Raw genomic sequence first — 17,897 nt, forward strand, 5'->3', positions numbered from 1 at the left:
ACAGCAAAACAAGACAGCGGGAGAGACTATGGGGAACAATTTATAAAAATCATTGCTGTTCCAGCTGGGTGGAGATGAAAGGGCCTCCTAATAGCAGCCTTATCCCAGGGATGAGAAGGGGAAATATGATTTTATATCAGAGACATACATGAGTCAGAAAGTTCAGACCTGGATCTCAAACTGTTACCCAGGCATCCCATGTTGGCAACAGACAGGGAGTACGCAGTTACAAGTCCATACCCAGGGTCTGGGACTTGCCTAACCCTGCTCAGCTGGGCATGTTCCCCTGGTGATCGCCATCTTTGTGCTATTTCCCCAAAGGGGGCTGGGTGAAGTCCCTGCCAGAAGCTAAGAACTCACTGGCCCTCATGGGTTAGTGCAGGATGTGTGTGTGATGCTGACAGACCAGCTCAGTTTGGCGCCAAAGGCTATTTCACCTGTGTGTGAATTTCAAAGAAATGTTAAATGTATTAGTATGCATGAACCAATTCACTTGTTAGAATAGAACATACAGGGACGTTATCATATTGCATTTACATGGCATATGCCCTGGTAATTACACTTGCTTTACATTCATGAAAACTAGGGAATGTTAATGGCACTCTCTTCACCTATCGGTATTCTGTTGTCCGCTATCACATTACATGTAGTTACATTATGTATACCCTGTAATTAGATAATCCTAGATCAAAGGTGCATTAGTATTAGGATGAGAATTTACTTAATGTGTAAAACTTCATGAAAACTAATGAGAGATTGGATTGCTGTAACTAAATGCATTGTGTATGTATCTGTAATTGAATTGCCCAGTAAACAGGATTGGAGCCTTGGAACTGTGAATGAAGAAGCACGCTAACTTCAAAGCATGGGTCATTATGTTCAGCAATGGAGAATCCACAAATTTGGTCTGCATAGGAAAAGCCCATGCTGTGATGAAGATGCCTTGTCTTCTGTGAATAGGATCTAGAAATACTGAACCCAGAAGCAATCCAGCATCTCTGGAGTGATGGATTCTGACAGGGAATCCTGAGCGACTGGACAGAGGTCCACAAACCCATTTTGGGTAACCCTGAGAGACTGATGGAAAACTAGCAGATACTACATCTCCACTATTATTTGGACTATTAATTTAGACTTGCCTGTAATGTATTTTATCTATTTTAACCTCTCAATAACTCTCTTTCTTTTTCTTAGCTAAAAAGTATTTAGTTAGTTTACTAGAGAAATTGGCTACAGTGTTGTCTTTGATGTAAAACCAAGAGCATCCATTGAACTGGGGTAAGTGACTGGCCCTTTGGGGTCGGGAGTGACCTATTGTGTGGTGATTTTTGGTTTTAAAGACCTTCCCTCACTTAATCCAGCCTGTCTGGGTGGCAAGTTGCACTGGAGAGCCTAGTTGGGACTGTTTGTAACATCATAGTACAACTAATATGGTAATCCAGGAGTGCACTTTTGTTACTGGCTTGGTGAAATCTAATTGTAAAATATACAAGTTTGGGGTGTTTGCCCTGTTTTCTGAGAGTCTAACCTGAGATTGGCATTCTCCATTGTCAGCTACTCTGGACAGCATGACAGTATGTATGGGAAACATTTTTAGAGCTGGTATCATGTAGAATATTGTGTTCCAAAGTGGCTGGAGGTGAAACTGGCTACCTGGGGTGAGGTGGTTCTAAAAGTTAACTCAATCAGGAATGAGAACAAACAATTCACATCTTGTGGCCCAGCCAAGTGTTTACTGTCTCGACAAGGTGTGGGCTTGTACAAAGCATCAAAGAGCCCAAGAACAAGACCTTGAAGACGGGGACCATTGGGGTGAACTGAAGTTATCAAAACTTCCTGGTTATGGGAAGAGAGAAGGTCTGGAGCTGTATTAAAGGAGAAAGAAGAGACAGAAAGAATTTCATCCCTTACAGAGACCAGTGTGACTGTCTCAGAAAAGTGGATCCCAGCTCTCTGGACTGGACAAGCACTGTACAGTCTGACCATTGGGTAAGAAATACCTTGGCCGACTGGAAGGGAACTTGTCAATAAGTATAGGCTCTACTTTGTGTTTTATAGTTTTCTTTTCGCTGTGACCATATGTTTCCATTACTTATACTTGCTTCCGTTTGAATCTTTATCTTAAGCTTTGTCAAATAAATATCTGTTCGGTTTTACAACAGACACGACTAAGTGCTGTGTGCTGAGGAGAGTGTTGGCCTGAGGGGACACTAGTGAACTGGGGAGCATGGCTTCCACAGAGGCAGCAAACCTGTGTGCATTGCAACTGGCCAGAAGTTGAGAAACTGGGCACTCGAGTGTAATGACCTGGGGTGTACAGACAGGGTGGAAGAGCAGAATCCTGGGTGCCAGCTATTTCCATAGGTTTAGCTACAGGTTATCTCAGCTCAGTGTCCTGTGTCCCAAGGACCCACTAAGGGCTGGGATGTGCAAATTGCTGGCCTGCAGAATGACAGAGCAGAGTTCACAGAGCCCAGAGTGGGGAGCTTGTGTTGCCATAGCCGGTAGTTTGCGATGAGTTTCCCCCACTGGGCACAGACAAGGCTCCCTGGTGCTATCAGCAGATGGTATCGATTCATGCTGTAGTCCTTGGATCACCCTAAAAGTGTCACACAAACCCCTAATGCTCAGGGAGGGATTGGCTGTGGTGCAACCAAATAGTAACCTCCTATGGTGATCTAGTGTTGGGTAGCCATAGGGAACCTGAGAATGGGAGCTGTTGTGTACTTAGCACCTTTGAAAATCAGCCCAGTCAAGTGCCTACATATGAATTTAGGAGCCTAACTTTAGGCTCCTATTTTTGAAAGCCTTGGCATAGAGAGACAATTATTTCTCCAGAGAGATTGATCTGAGGTCAATTGAACGTTCTCTTGAGTGAAACTTCTGAATTCCCCCACCCCCACCCCCAGTGTCTCAGCTGTTGTGTCCTAGTATATCACTTGTAGCCAGTTGGGAATAGTGGCTTCATTTGTGTGTGTGTTCTGTGTCCCTTAGGCCACCTGACGATTTTAACAAGGCCCAAAGGCAACTAATCATTAGACCGCGTAATTGCCTATCTGAAAAATTTCAAGCTTCCTGGCAAACCCTCGGGTCTAGAAGAGCCAAAAGTTTTATCACCAGTTTATGTTTCAGGGAGCTACTTAAATTACTGAGCCAGCAGGAAGCTGTCAAGAGGTGGCTGGATAGTGATGCAACAGAAGCACATGGAGATGCTGCCCTAGACAGTGACTTCTTAGCAGAGAAAGAGAGACTATGAAACACCAGCATGGACCCTGTATCAGCCTCTGTGACCCAGACACCTGCCTGCTGATTCTTCAGGTGTGCTGGAGGGTTAGTGGTTGTAGAACAACCTTCCAAGCAGTTACCTGAGGTTTTATGCCAGGCAAGGGTCAAATCAGGCTTTCCTTAGCCAAATAACAATTGCTGCGTGATCGCCATTAACAAGTATTGGAAAAGCACAAACATCAAGGTGGGAAGAGAACTGTATGTTGGTGGAACAGGATGGACTTCCAGCAAAGGGAAATGTCAGCTGGACATCAGATAATGTTTCCTGACAGTGAGTAAGGGTGTGGAATGGGGCATCCATGCTTTCCCATGGGAGGCTATTACCTGAGACATTTAAAACTGGATCACACAAAATCCTGGATAATACACTGTGATGGTCTATACCATTATGTTCACCACTTTTACAACACTATGATAAATGTTGTACAAAGTATGCCTTGCAAGTTATCATTTGAAATGTCATAATCGCTGAACATTATTGTCCTGGTAAAATATGCATATCAACATTATATGTGAAGTTATAAGATTCTACTATGTATCATTGCTATAACAGGCTCCAAGTTTAAGAAAAGCAGGTCCAAACCAGTTTTTCAGGAACAAAGGACAGACCATCACCCAGCCAGGTGTTAATAGACTATCACTGGCTTATCACCTTTCTATGGTAGGGGGAAGGCATGAATAAGAAATTTACATTCCATCACAGGGACAGTTCAGACCGTACATCCACAAGAGACTATTTGTCGCTTGCACCCCATCTTGGGGTAATCCTCAAAGAGGAGAGAGTGTTATAAGAATGAGGGACAGTGGTCTCCAAATCACCTCTCTCTTCCCCCATCTCTACTGACGGCATCTACAACGCTTGAAAGACAAAGAAAGCATCATTGAACTGGGGAATGGGAGGTCCTACCTGGAAGGCTACAGACTGCTATACACATATATTGCGACAGAAGCTTTTCGCTTTTAAGTTCACTTAGCTTGTTAAGTTCGGTACAGTAACTTCTCACTTAATGTTGTAGTTATGTTCCTGAAAAATGCGACTTTAAGCGAAACGATGTTAAGCGAATCCAATTTCCCCATAAGAATTAATGTAAATGAGGGGGTTAGTTTCCAGGGAACTTTTTTCACCAGACAAAAGACTATATTATATATATACACACACAGTATAAGTTTTAAACAAACAATTTAATACTGGTACACAGTGATGATGATTGTGAAGCTTGGCTGAGGTGGGGGAGTCAGAGGGTGGGATATTTACCAGGGAATGCCTTACTGCTAATTGATGAACTAGCAATTGGCTTAGCCCTCAAGGGTTAACTCTCACACTCTACAAGGCAGCAGGAATGGAGGGAGGGGAGAGAGAGAGATGCACATTTCCCCTTTAAGTACACTGCCTTGTTAATTAGATCAGCTTGCTGAGACCACAGCTGCTGCCAGCAAAGCCCTGTTGTGTGTGCCCCCTGCTCTATGGAAGATGGGGTAAGTGGAGTGCAGGAGCAGGGGGGAGGGGGACACCCTGATATTAGCCCCCCTCTTCCGCCTCCCTCCCCCCTTCCCCCCACAGCAAGCAGGAGTCTTGGGGAGCAGTTTCAAGGCAGAGGGCAGGAGCAGCACATGGCAGTGGGGGGAGGGACAGCTGCAGTTGCTAACCTGCTGGGTAGCTGCTGCACAGGGAACTTAGGGGAGCGGGGAACTGATAGGGAGGCTGCTGGTCCACCCTGGTTCCAAGCCCCCACGAGCTAGCTGCAACGGGCTGCTCTTCCTGCAAGCAGTGGACAAAGCAGGTGGCTGCCAAACAATGTTAGAAGGGAGCATTGCACAACTTTAAACAAGCATGTTCCCTAATTGATCAGCAACGTAACAATGAAACAACGTTAACCAGGATGTCCTTAAGTGAGGAGTTACTGTATTAGCTTGCATTTTACTCTTTTATTTCTTTTGTAACCAATCCTGATTACTTGTAATCACTTAATCTATCTTTCTGTAGTTAATAAACTTATCTTGTTGTTTTATCTTAACCACTATTTGTTTGGATTTAAGTGTTGGGAGACTCCATCTGGGATAACAAGGCTGGTGCATATCATTTTCCTTTGATGAAATGAAATACTTTATATGGGCTTGCATTGTTCAGTAGTGTACTGGGCAGTACAAGACGCACATTTCTGGGGGAAAGTCTGGGACTGGGTGTTTGCTTGTGTTGCTCTACTGTTTAATTCATGAGTGGCTAACTAGTAGCCCTCAATACTACATAGCTAGGAGTGATTTACATGCTAAAGGCTGTGTGAACAGTCCAGGACTGGATGTTCTTACAGCAAAGCCCTGTAAGAGGCACCCCAGGTTGGAGAACTGAGGGGACACAGCTGTCCCCCAGTCCACATTGTACCCTGCATAATGCCACATACACCATAGGAAACAATCTTGCATGGCTGTGGGAATAGAACAGACAACGGATTAGCAGGGCAGCGTGAGGAGGGAAGGGAAGTCCAGAGGAGATGCAAGAAGGTGGTCAGAGAGTGAGGAGGATGAGAAGGGCAGGAGGGTACACTATGATGGATGGGGGGTGATTTTGGGCTCTTAAGAGATTCTATAAATTGAAACTCCAAGGGGATCTGTAGGGCTGGGCCCAGGGGAGTTCAGATTCTGCACAGTCCAATCCACACGGCCCACATGACCTAACCCCTCATGTGCCATGGGTCTGATGGGTATTTAGTTTCTTCAGTCCCTGGCTGGTGCTGATGAGCTGGATGGATGGCCCTGTGCAGTCCCTTCACCAGTGCAGCACCAAGCTGCCTGCTTTATCCTATTGCCTTCAGGTCTTTCCTCCCCTCCACTTCAGTGAGCGACATCTAAGCTGTGACCAGTCTGTTTTGTATCCTCTTGTCAGCTCTAAAGACTTGGCTCCAATCATAGCTGGTGATGGATCCGAGGATGTATTATGTGTAGAACATCACCCAAGATCTCAGGCTGCCTTTTCCATGGCGATATCTGCTCGTGAGGAGAACCAGAGGAAATATTGGTTCGAACTGGAAAGCTGAGCAGAATGCGCTAAGAGAGATTCAGTGAGTGGGGGATATTTGCCCATCATGTTACCTCAAAGGGGAGCCAAGGCAACTCTAAATGTATAATGATGTAGGTATCGAGATGTAAAACAAGCCCCTTTCACTCAGAAGAGCAGACCCGCCCTCTGCTGTGTCTGTCACTGGTGGACTGCTGTACAGATCTCCCTCTTCCCTATGTGTAGTGCAAATAATAAAAACTGGCAATAGGTAAAGGTAAAAACAACAGGTAACTGTATTGGGGGGATAAATTTACAAATCAGAGAAGAGGTAATTGTGAATAAACAGTCACCTAGATAAACAATACAAAACAGTGAAACCGCAGCTTTAAAACAAGAGCATGAAGCTTAGGCCCAAAATACAAATCACCCTGACAATAACACATATAAACCCTCAACTGAGAAAACACTATTTATCTCACTATGTTGTCAGCACGTCAGTGGCGGCGGTGAAGTCCAGGACCTACACTTGTTGGGTAATTGGAACCCGCAGAGGAGGAGCACTGGAGAGTCCCTCGCTGTCTCAGGGTGGAAGAAGCGGATCGAAACCCTCTGGTGATGTTGTATCCAGGAACAGGAGTAGGTAAGATGGAATGTCTTCTTCCCTTTCTCTTCACCTCAGGAGCGGTGGTGCCCTTCAACGATGCATTGGTACTCTGAAGGCCTGAACCACGCACACAAAGTCACTGGAATAGACTGCGCCACTTCTCAGTGAGTTCAGTCCCTTTATGCCTTTAGTGGCAGGAAAATATAGTACAGTCCCAGCAAAGGCGGGAAACAGTCTGAGGTAAAATTGTCCTTGGAGTTGCCAGTGGTGGGAAAAATCAGTTGGATCCAGTTATGACTGGGCCATGATAACTGTAAACAACAAGATGGCAGTTCAAACTCCATCTTGGATTGCAGCTATGTATATACAAACTACATATTGGATTTAATATATACGTATTTTAACAGACTATAACACTAAAACAAAACACACCCAACATATCCCCTCCTTGGGGCCTTTTTACTTAACCAAGGATAAAAGGTACCAAACAACCTTGATATAATGTAGAACGATAATAACAGTAAGTATGAACAGAACAATGCATATATATAAGATTCACAAGCAATATAATAGTCAAGCATCTACAGGGTATTTAAAACAAGGGATATCAAAGGGAACCTGTTTAGATCTCCTTTTAGCTTTTCTGAGCTTACATAAGAAAACATTCAATATAACCACATATATAATTAAAAGAAACGAATAATCAAGAGCACCATAATTGGGTGAAGCATAATAATCCAGGCTGCATGAGCTTCACCTGTGTTAGTGGTGAAGATACCTTCCCACCAATGTAAAGGAGTAGTTTCATCCTTCACCTTCTTAAGGATTCTTTTTATTTTATTCACAGAATGGTGGACTGTGAGCAAAGTTTTTAAACCTTCCATTTTCAGATTGTTAATTCATAGATTCATAGACTCTAAGACTGGAGGGGACCTCGACAGGTCATTGAGTCCAGTCCTCTGCCCTCATGGCAGGACCAAATACTGTCTAGACCATCCCTGATAGACATTTATCTAACCTACTCTTAAATATCTCCAGAGATGGAGATTCCACAACCTCCCTAGGCAATTTATTCCAGTGTTTAACTACCCTGACAGTTAGGAACTTTTTCCTAATGTCCAACCTAAATCTCCCTTGCTACAGTTTAAGCCCCTTGCTTCTTGTTCTATCATTAGAGGCTAAGGGCAGGTCTACACTAAGAATGGGGGTTGAACTAGGGTACGCAAATTCAGCTACGTGAATAGCGTAGCTGAATTCGAACTACCCTAGTTCGAACTACGTACCCGTCCAGACGCCGCGGAACCGAACTCCGCGGCTCCAAGGTCGACTCTGCTAACTCCAGCTGCCGAGGTGGAGTACCGGAGTTCGAACTAGCGCTTCCGGAGTTCGAACTATCGCGTCTAGATCAGACGCGATAGTTCGAACTCCGGAAAGTCGAACTCACCGCGTCGACCCGCGCGGTAAGTGTAGACTAGCCCTAAGATGAACAAGCTTTCTCCCTCCTCCTGATGACACCCTTTTAGATACCTGAAAACTGCTATAATGTCCCCTCTCAGTCTTCTCTTTTCCAAACTAAACAAACCCAATTATTTCAGCCTTCCTTCGTAGGTCATGTTCTCAAGACCTTTAATCATTCTTGTTGCTCTTCTCTGGACCCTCTCCAATTTCTCCACATCTTTCTTGAAATGCGGTGCCCAGAACTGGACACAATACTCCAGTTGAGGCCTAACCAGCGCAGAGTAGAGCGGAAGAATGACTTCTCGTGTCTTGCTCACAACACACCTGTTAATGCATCCCAGAATCACGTTTGCTTTTTTTGCAACAGCATCACACTGTTGACTCATATTTAGCTTGTGGTCCACTATAACCCCTAGATCTCTTTCTGCCGTACTCCTTCCTAGACAGTCTCTTCCCATTCTGTATGTGTGAAACTGATTGTTCCTTCCTAAGTGGAGCACTTTGCATTTGTCTTTATTAAACTTCATCCGGTTTACCTCAGACCATTTCTCCAATTTGTCCAGATCATTTTGAATTATGACCCTGTCCTCCAAAGCAGTTGCAATCCCTCTCAGTTTGGTATCATCTGCAAACTTAATGAGTGTACTTTCTATGCCAACATCTAAGTCGTTGAGGAAGATATTGAACAGAGCCGGTCCCAAAACAGACCCCTGCGGAACCCCACTTGTTATACCTTTCCAGCAGGATTGGGAACCATTAATAACTACTCTGAGTACAGTTATCCAGACAGTTATGCACCCACCTTATAGTAGCCCCATCTAAATTGTATTTGCCTAGTTTATCGATAAGAATATCATGCGAGACCGTATCAAATGCCTTACAAAAGTCTAGGTATACCACATTCACCGCTTCTCCCTTATCCACAAGACTCGTTATCCTATCAAAGAAAGCTATCAGATTGGTTTGACACGATTTGTTCTTTACAAATCCATGCTGGCTGTTCCCTATCACCTTACCACCTTCCAAGTGTTTGCAGATGATTTCCTTAATTACTTGCTCCATTATCTTCCCTGGCACAGAAGTTAAACTAACTGGTCTGTAGTTTCCTGGATTGTTTTTATTTCCCTTTTTATAGATGGGCACTATATTTGCCCTTTTCCAGTCTTCTGGAATCTCTCCCATCTCCCATGATTTTCCAAAGATAATAGCTAGAGGCTCAGATACCTCCTCTATTAGCTCCTTGAGTATGCTAGGATGCATTTCATCAGGCCCTGGTGACTTGCAGGCATCTAACTTTTTTAAGTGATTTTTAACTTGTTCTTTTTTTATTTTATCTTCTAAACCTACCCCCTTCCCATAAGCATTCACTATGTTAGGCATTCCTTCAGACTTCTCAGTGAAGACCGAAACACAGAAGTCATTAAGCATCTCTGCCATTTCCAGGTTTCCTGTTACTGTTTCTCCCTCCTCACTGAGCAGTGGGCCTACCCTGTCCTTGGTCTTCCTCTTGCTTCTAATGGATTGATAAAAAGTCTTCTTGTTTCCCTTTATTCCCGTAGCTAGTTTGAGCTCATTTTGTGCCTTTGCCTTCCTAATCTTGCCCCTGCATTCCTGTGTTGTTTGCCTATATTCATCCTTTGTAATCTGACCTAGTTTCCATTTTTTATATGACTCCTTTTTATTTTTTAGATCATGCAAGATCTCGTGGTTAAGCCAAGGTGGTCTTTTGCCACATTTTCTATCTTTCCTACCCAGTGGAATAGCTTGCTTTTTGGGCCCTTAATAGTGTCCCTTTGAAAAACTGCCAATTCTCCTCAGTTGTTTTTCCCCTCAGTCTTAATTCCCATGGGACCTTACCTATCAGCTCTCAGCTTACCAAAATCTGCCTTCCTGAAATCCATTGTCTCTGTTTTGCTGTATTCCCTTCTACCCTTCCTTAGAATTGCAAACTCTATGATTTCATGATCACTTTCACCCAAGCTGCCTTCTACTTTCAAATTCTCAATGAGTTCCTCCCTATTTGTTAAAATCAAGTCTAGAACAGCTTCCCCGCTAGTAGCTTTTTCAATCTTCTGAAATAAAAAGTTGTCTGCAATGCAGTCCAAGAACTTATTGAATAGTCTGTGCCCCGCGGTGTTATTTTCCCAACATATATCTGGATAGTTGAAGTCCCCCATCACCACCAAATCTTGGGCTTTGGATGATTTTGTTAGTTGTTTAAAAAAAGCCTCATCCACCTCTTCCACCTGGTTAGGTGGCCTGTAGTAGACTCCTAGCATGACATCACCCTTGTTTTTTACCCCTTTTAGCCTAACCCAGAGACTCTCAACACTTCCGTCTCCTATATCCATCTCCACCTCAGTCCAAGTGTGTACATTTTTAATATATAAGGCAACACCTCCTCCCTTTTTCCCCTGTCTATCCTTCCTGAGCAAGCTGTACCCATCCACACCAACATTCCAATCATGTGTATTATCCCACCAAGTTTCAGTGATGCCAACAATGTCATAGTTGTATTTATTTATTAGCACTTCCAGTTCTTCCTGCTTATTATCCATACTTCTCGCATTTGTATATAGGCATCTAAGATACTGGTTTGATCTTGCCTCCCAGTGTAGTAGGTGAGCTGTTTGTGATGCAATAGTTTCTTAATAGCTTCCAAATTGGCTCCAATATGTATGGGCTCTATATGCTGATAAAATCGGTATTCTGATTGGATGACTTCTAATTCTGTGTCATGCAATGTTAGGTTTATATCACATCCTGTGAAGCTGAATACTTGACATAAACACATATTTGCCATGAAATTATTGGTTATATTATAAAACTTATTTACAACAAACATTGAACATAAACTTATTATACAAATACGTTTGTCCACCTGTTGTCCAATGAATGGTGGTGTCATTCATAATTACATGTCCACGATAAACAATTTAAACACATATGGACCTCCTCCCATATACCCAAGGTACAAGTATACCCAAATCCTTTTTGTTCTGTGCACGCTTGTAGATTAATAGGTTTATACTTTTTTTTTTGTCCTTAAGGTGCACCCATTTACTTTCCTCTATAGATATCAGCAAAGATTGATTGGCAAAGATTCCTAGTGGAATTAGAGGATGGATATTTTCCTCTACAGCTGACTTTAAGGTAAGCACAATGGCTATAATGGTTTCATTATGGGGCTAGTAGGTAAAATTAACAAGTTTCCACCATTCAGAATGCCTTTTCTCGAAATCATTAGAGTTACTTTCAATTATTCTTTTTAATTCCAGGGGCATATTTCTGTTTAAACTATCTTTTATGATGGATTTTGCCACATTCAATAACCATTGTTGAGCCCCTACGCAGGTAAGTGCCTCAGACAGATTTGATTGTAAAATGCTGAGTGCCCCCAATACTTGTAGGTGGTCTTGTTCTTGGATGTTTAGCCAATAAGGTATGCTATCCACAATATCAAATTCAGTATTTCCTAACTTCATCAATGCTGATGACAATGCTCTGATAATACTGATGCATTGTAACCTAGGTTCCCTATTCTTTTAGCGAGGAGGTTCTGATCAATAACGTTAATCACTCCAAGTCCGTCTCCTACGCCTCCAAGCACCTTGGCTGCTATATCTCTTTTCTTTCTTTGTTGCAGAGGATGGTAAAACACCCTTTAACCATGCTTTCCATCCCATCAATAAAGGTGTTATAAAGGATGCACATGGAAGATGTAATGGAATGATGGATATCTGTATTGGCATTATAATTTTCTTTAAAACAAACTGAGACTCTATCATTACAGTTCTCGATACATCCTTTTTAATGACAAAAGGTCCTACATAGCTAATTCTTGGTGGTGGAACAATGGTTAATTTGAATGACGTTTCCAATTCACATGGGCCCTTGACAACCCATAATCCGGAGTGCGAAATATTGGTGTTAATCATGAGTGTTCCAGTACAAGTGGCATTATGCTGTTTTTCTGAATTATCTAATCTACAAAACCTGGATGAAACATAACCACTTAGAGGAAGAGAACATTGATCCTTACATGCTTGACAAGATAGATTCATGATTAGATGTTCATTATCATGAGGAGGGTGCACATATAATTTGATTGAGGTAGACTGAAGATTATGATACATTTGAATTAATAGATTCATTTTTCCAGGCATTACCTTAGAGGGAAATGAGACTTTCAATGAAATCCATTTAGTAAGGTCCCTAAAACAGTTTTAAAAAGTTTTTGTGGGGACCTGCCATACACATTCAGGGGGAGTTTTACGGATTGGGCCAAAAACGGGTTGAGTTCTGCAGTTGTTTAGTAACAGCTAGATAACACAATCCTTTCGATTTATATGCAGATAGCATGGCCCATTCTCCTTCCTCATTTCTGATCTCCCTTCCAAACCACATTCCCCTTCTTAGCCCTAGATCCTCTATTTTCCTTGGTCTTGCTGCCCTTAAGAGTGTGGTAGTAAGAGGGAAGTTCATTGTTATTTTTGTAGTAGGCTTTGAAGATGCTTCTTTCCTTGGTCTTTCTAGGATTTGGAATTTAACTTTATCATCATTAGTTTGGCATACCCAATCTTCGTTTTCCCTAATTGGAAAGTGCATCTGTTGAAGGCATATAGTATAATTAAGAGGAAGTTGAATTGGTGGTAGATTTCGTCTTCCCCGATGCTCAAATCCAAAGGTGCGAACCTTGACCGGTCCTTTAGGCGATGGCTCTGTTCTACTATCCTCCAGGAAAGACTTTGTAGGGGCATCAAGTGGTACCATTCCCATCATTTGGATTCTGGCTCCTTTGTCATCATATTCCTCATCCTCATTATTTTCTTCATCCTCAAAGCTCTTTGTTATATATACCTCCTTTTCCTTCAAATCTTCCTCTTGGTTATACTCGAAAGGTAGCCTTTCATTTACCTTACAGAACCAATGTTCATTTTCCTTAGCTATTAAACTTTTACAAGTCCATAGGCATAACCATACCATTAGAGACTTTCCTGAATTGTACATGCTTTTCCTTTCCAGCATCCTATAAAAGAAAACAAAAACAATTAATTTTACCTATGATGGTTTCTGATCACTTTTCTTATTCTTTTCCTTAACAGAATTGTCAGGACCAGTGTTCCCTTTCCATGCCTTAAGTTGTGAACTATGGAACCATTTGGTTATTTGTTTCTTTACAGATTTCAATTCTATTTGGTAGGTAGTAAAATGGGCTTTATTCACAATAGTTACGGGACCAACCCATCTGCAACTAAGGCCTGGTCTACACTATGAGTTTATGTCGAATTGAGTAGCATTAAATCGAATTAACCATGCACCTGTCCACACAACGAAGCCATTTTTTTTGACATAAAGGGCTCTTAAAATCAATTTCTGTACTCCTCCCTGATGAGGGGATTAGCACTGAAATCGATATCGCCAGTTCGAATTAGGGTTAGTGTGGACCCAATTCAACGGTAATGGCCTCTGGGAGCTATCCCACAGTGCACTATTGTGACCGCTCTGGACAGCACTTTCAACTCAGATGCACTGGCCAGGTGTACAGGAAAAGCCCTGCGAACTTTTGAATCTCAGTTCCTGTTTGGCCAGTCTAGCTCATCAGCACAGGTAACCATGCAGTCTGAGAATTGAAAAAGAGCTCCAGCATGGACCATATGGGAGGTACTGGATCTGATCGCTGTATGGGGAGACGATTCCGTGCTAGCAGAGCTACGTTCCAAAAGATGAAATGACAATACATTTGAAAAAATTTCCAAGGGCATGATGCAGAGAGGCCACAACAGGGACTCAACACAGTGCCGCATGAAACTTAAGGAGCTCAGACAAGTGTACCAGAAAACCAAAGAATCAAATGGACGCTCCAGGGCAGAGCCGCAGACATGCCGCTTCTACGCCAAGCTGCATGCAATTCTAGGGGGGGCCACCACCACTACCCCACCCCTGACTGTGGATTCCGAGGAGGGGGTACTGTCAGCCATGCCTGAGAATTTTGCAGATGGGGAAGATGATGAGGAGGAGGAGGACGAGCTTGAGGAGAGCACACAGCACACCGTTCTCCCCAACAGCCAGGATTTTTATCTCACCACGACTGAAATACCCTCCCAACCCTCCCAAGGTGGTATCCTGGACCATGAAGCCATAAAAGGGACCTCTGGTGAGTGTACCTTTGTATATATAAAACATGGTTTAAAAGCAAGCGTTTTTTAATGATTAATTTGCCCTGAGGACTTGGGGTGCATTCGCGGGCAGTACAGCTACTGGAAAAGTCTGTTAACATCTCGGGATGGAGCGGAAATCCTCCAGGGACATCTCCATCTCCTGGGGGTACTCTAAAAGCCTTTGCAGAAGGTTTCTGGGGAGAGCAGCCTTATTCCGTCCTCCATGGTAGGACACTTGACCACGCCATGCTAGTAGCAAGTAATCTAGTATCATTGCATGACAAAGCCTGGCAGCGTATGGTCCCGGTGTTTGCTGCCATTCAAGCAACATCCGTTCTTTATCTCTCTGTGTTATCCTCAGGAGAGTGATATCGTTCATGGTAACCTGGTTGAAATACGGGAATTTAATTAAGGGGACATTCAGAGGTGGCCGTTCCTACTGGGCTGTTTGCCTGTGGCTGAAAATAAATCCTCCCTGCAGTTAGCCAAGTGGTGCGGGGGGAGGCATTGGCACTGAGCTGTTTGCGTTTGGCTAGCAGGGACCTTCCCTGATACCAGCCACGCAGTGAGGGGAGAGGTAAAGTGATCATTCCAGAGAATTGGACGGGGGGAGGGGGTTAGTTTGGTTTCTGCAGCTGCACATTAACAGGAAAACCGCAGCACTCAACGGGCTTTGCTTGGTGTGGGAAAGGAGGTCGCTACTTTTATGAAGGTTGCAGAAGCCGAAAGACTATGGCTTACCATGGCCGCATGCAAGCCGAATTCTGTTGCCCGGCCCTGCCTCTGTGATCTCTAACACCAAAGCCTCAGGCAATCAATATTAAGATGCAAAATGCGACCTTGTACCGAAATCACATGTGCTATGTAATGTGAATAGTGTTGTTCACCGTACAGAGTATACCCATTGTTCTGTAATATGTATCTTTTAAAATACTTCTCTCCCATTTTTCCCTCCCGCAGCTGCAAATTTTTCAAGCCTCCTTCCTCCATCCCGAAGACTATCTCAAATAAGGCAGCGAAATAAATGTACACGTGATGAAATGATCTCTGAGATCATGCAGTCAACCTGCAATGAAAGAGCTCATCTGAATGTGTGGAAGGACACAGTATCACAGCACAGGAAAGCGGCCAATGAACATGAGGACATGAGGGACGATCGAGATGAGAGGTGGTGGCAGGAAGATCAGAGGAGGCAGGATGCAACACTGGGGCTCCTGCGGGATCAAACGGACAATGCTCCGGTGTCTGCTGGAGCTTCAGGAACAGCAGCAGGATCACAGATTGCCGTGGCAGCCCCTGTTTAACCGCCCTCCCCAAGTTCCATAGCCTCCTCACCCAGACGCCCAGGAACGTGGCGGGGAAGCTCTGGGCACCCAACCACTCCACCCCAGTGGACAGCCCAAGCAACAGAAGGCTGTCATTCAACAAGTTTTGAAGTGGCCTTTTCCTTCCCTCCTCCCCTCCTCCCACACCCCACCTGGGCTACCTTGTCAGTTATCTCTCAATTTTTGTAATCAATTAATAAAGAATACATGGTTTTTAAATGATAGTGACTTTATTTCCTTTGCAAGCAAGCTGTGATCGAAGAGGGGAGGGTGGGTGGCTTATAGAGAATGAGTCAACCATGGGGGCGGATTTTCATCAGGGAGAAACAAACAGAACTGTCACACCTTAGCCTGGCCAGTCATGAAACTGGTTTTCAAAGCTTCTCTGATGTGCAGCGCTTCCTGGTGTGCTCTTCTAATTGCCCTGGTGTCTGGCTGCGCGTAATCAGTGGCCAGGCGATTTGCCTCAACCTCCCACCCCGCCATAAACATCTCCCCCTTACTCTCACAAAGATTGTGGAACACACAGCAAGCAGCAATAACAATGGGAATATTGGTTTCGCTGAGGTCTGAGCAAGTCAGTAAAGTGTGCCAGCGACCCTTTAAACGTCCAAATGCACATTCTACCACCATTCTGCACTTGCTCAGCCTGTAGTTGAACAGCTCCTGACTACTGTCCAGGCTGCCTGTGTATGGCTTCATGAGCCATGGCATTAAGGGGTAAGCTGGGTCCCCAAGGATAACTATAGGCATGTCAACATCCCCAACAGTTATTTTCTGGCCTGGGAAGTAATTCCCTTGCTGCAGCCGTTTAAACAGAGTAGTGTTCCTGAAGACGCGAGCGTCATGAGCCCTTCCTGGCCATCCTTGCTCGTCTTAAACACAAAAGAACAGCTTACAAGAAGTGGAAGATTGGACAAATAACCAGGGAGGAGTATAAAAGTATTGTTCAGGCATGCAGGTGTGAAATCAGGAAGGCCAAATCACACTTGGAGTTGCAGCTAGCCGGAGATGTTAGGAGTAACAAGAAGGGTTTCTTTAGGTATGTTAGCAACAGGAAGAAAGTCAAGGAAAGTGTGGGCCCCTTGCTGAATGAGGGAGGGAACCTAGTGACGGAGGATGTGGAGAAAGCTAGTGTACTCAATGCTTTTTTTGCCTCTGTCTTCACAGACAAGGTCAGCTCCCAGACAGCTGCACTCTGCAGCACGGTATGGGGAGGAGGTGACCAGCTCTCTGTGGAGAAAGAAGTAGTTCGGGGCTATTTAGGAAAGCTGGACGAGCACAAGTCCATGGGCCCGGATGCGCTGCATCCGAGGATGCTAAAGGAGTTGGCCGATGAGATTGCAGAGCCATTGGCCATTATCTTTGAAAAATCATGGCGATCGGGGGAGGTCCCGGATGACTGGAAAAAAGCTAATATAGTGCCCATCTTTAAAAAAGGGAAGAAGGAAGATCCAGGGAACTACAGGCCAGTCAGTCTCACCTCAGTCCCTGGAAAAATCATGGAACAGGTCCTCAAGGAATCAATCCTGAACCACTTAAAGGAGGGGAAAGTGATCAGGAACAGTCAGCATGGATTCACCAAGGGCAAGTCATGCCTGACTAACCTAATTGCCTTCTATGACGAGATAACCGGCTCTGTGGATGAGGGGAAAGCAGTGGATGTACTATTTCTGGACTTTAGCAAAGCTTTTGATACAGTCTCCCACAGTATTCTTGCCAGCAAGTTAAAGAAGTATGGGCTGGATGAATGGACAGTAAGGTGGATAGAAAACTGGCTAGATGGTCGGGCTCAACAGGTAGTGATCAATGGTTCCATGTCTAGTTGGCAGCCGGTATCAAGTGGAGTGCCCCAAGGGTCGGTGCTGGGGCCGGTTTTATTCAATATCTTCATTAACGATCTGGAGGATGGTGTGGACTGCACCCTTAGCAAGTTTGCAGATGACACTAAACTGGGAGGAGCAGTTGATATGCTGGAGGGTAGGGCTAGGATACAGAGGGACCTAGACAAATTGGAGGATTGGGCCAAAAGAAATATGATGAGGTTCAACAAGGACAAGTGCAGAGTC

The sequence above is a fragment of the Mauremys mutica genome, chromosome 4, assembly GCF_020497125.1.
Source record: "Mauremys mutica isolate MM-2020 ecotype Southern chromosome 4, ASM2049712v1, whole genome shotgun sequence".
NCBI lineage: Eukaryota > Metazoa > Chordata > Testudines > Geoemydidae > Mauremys > Mauremys mutica.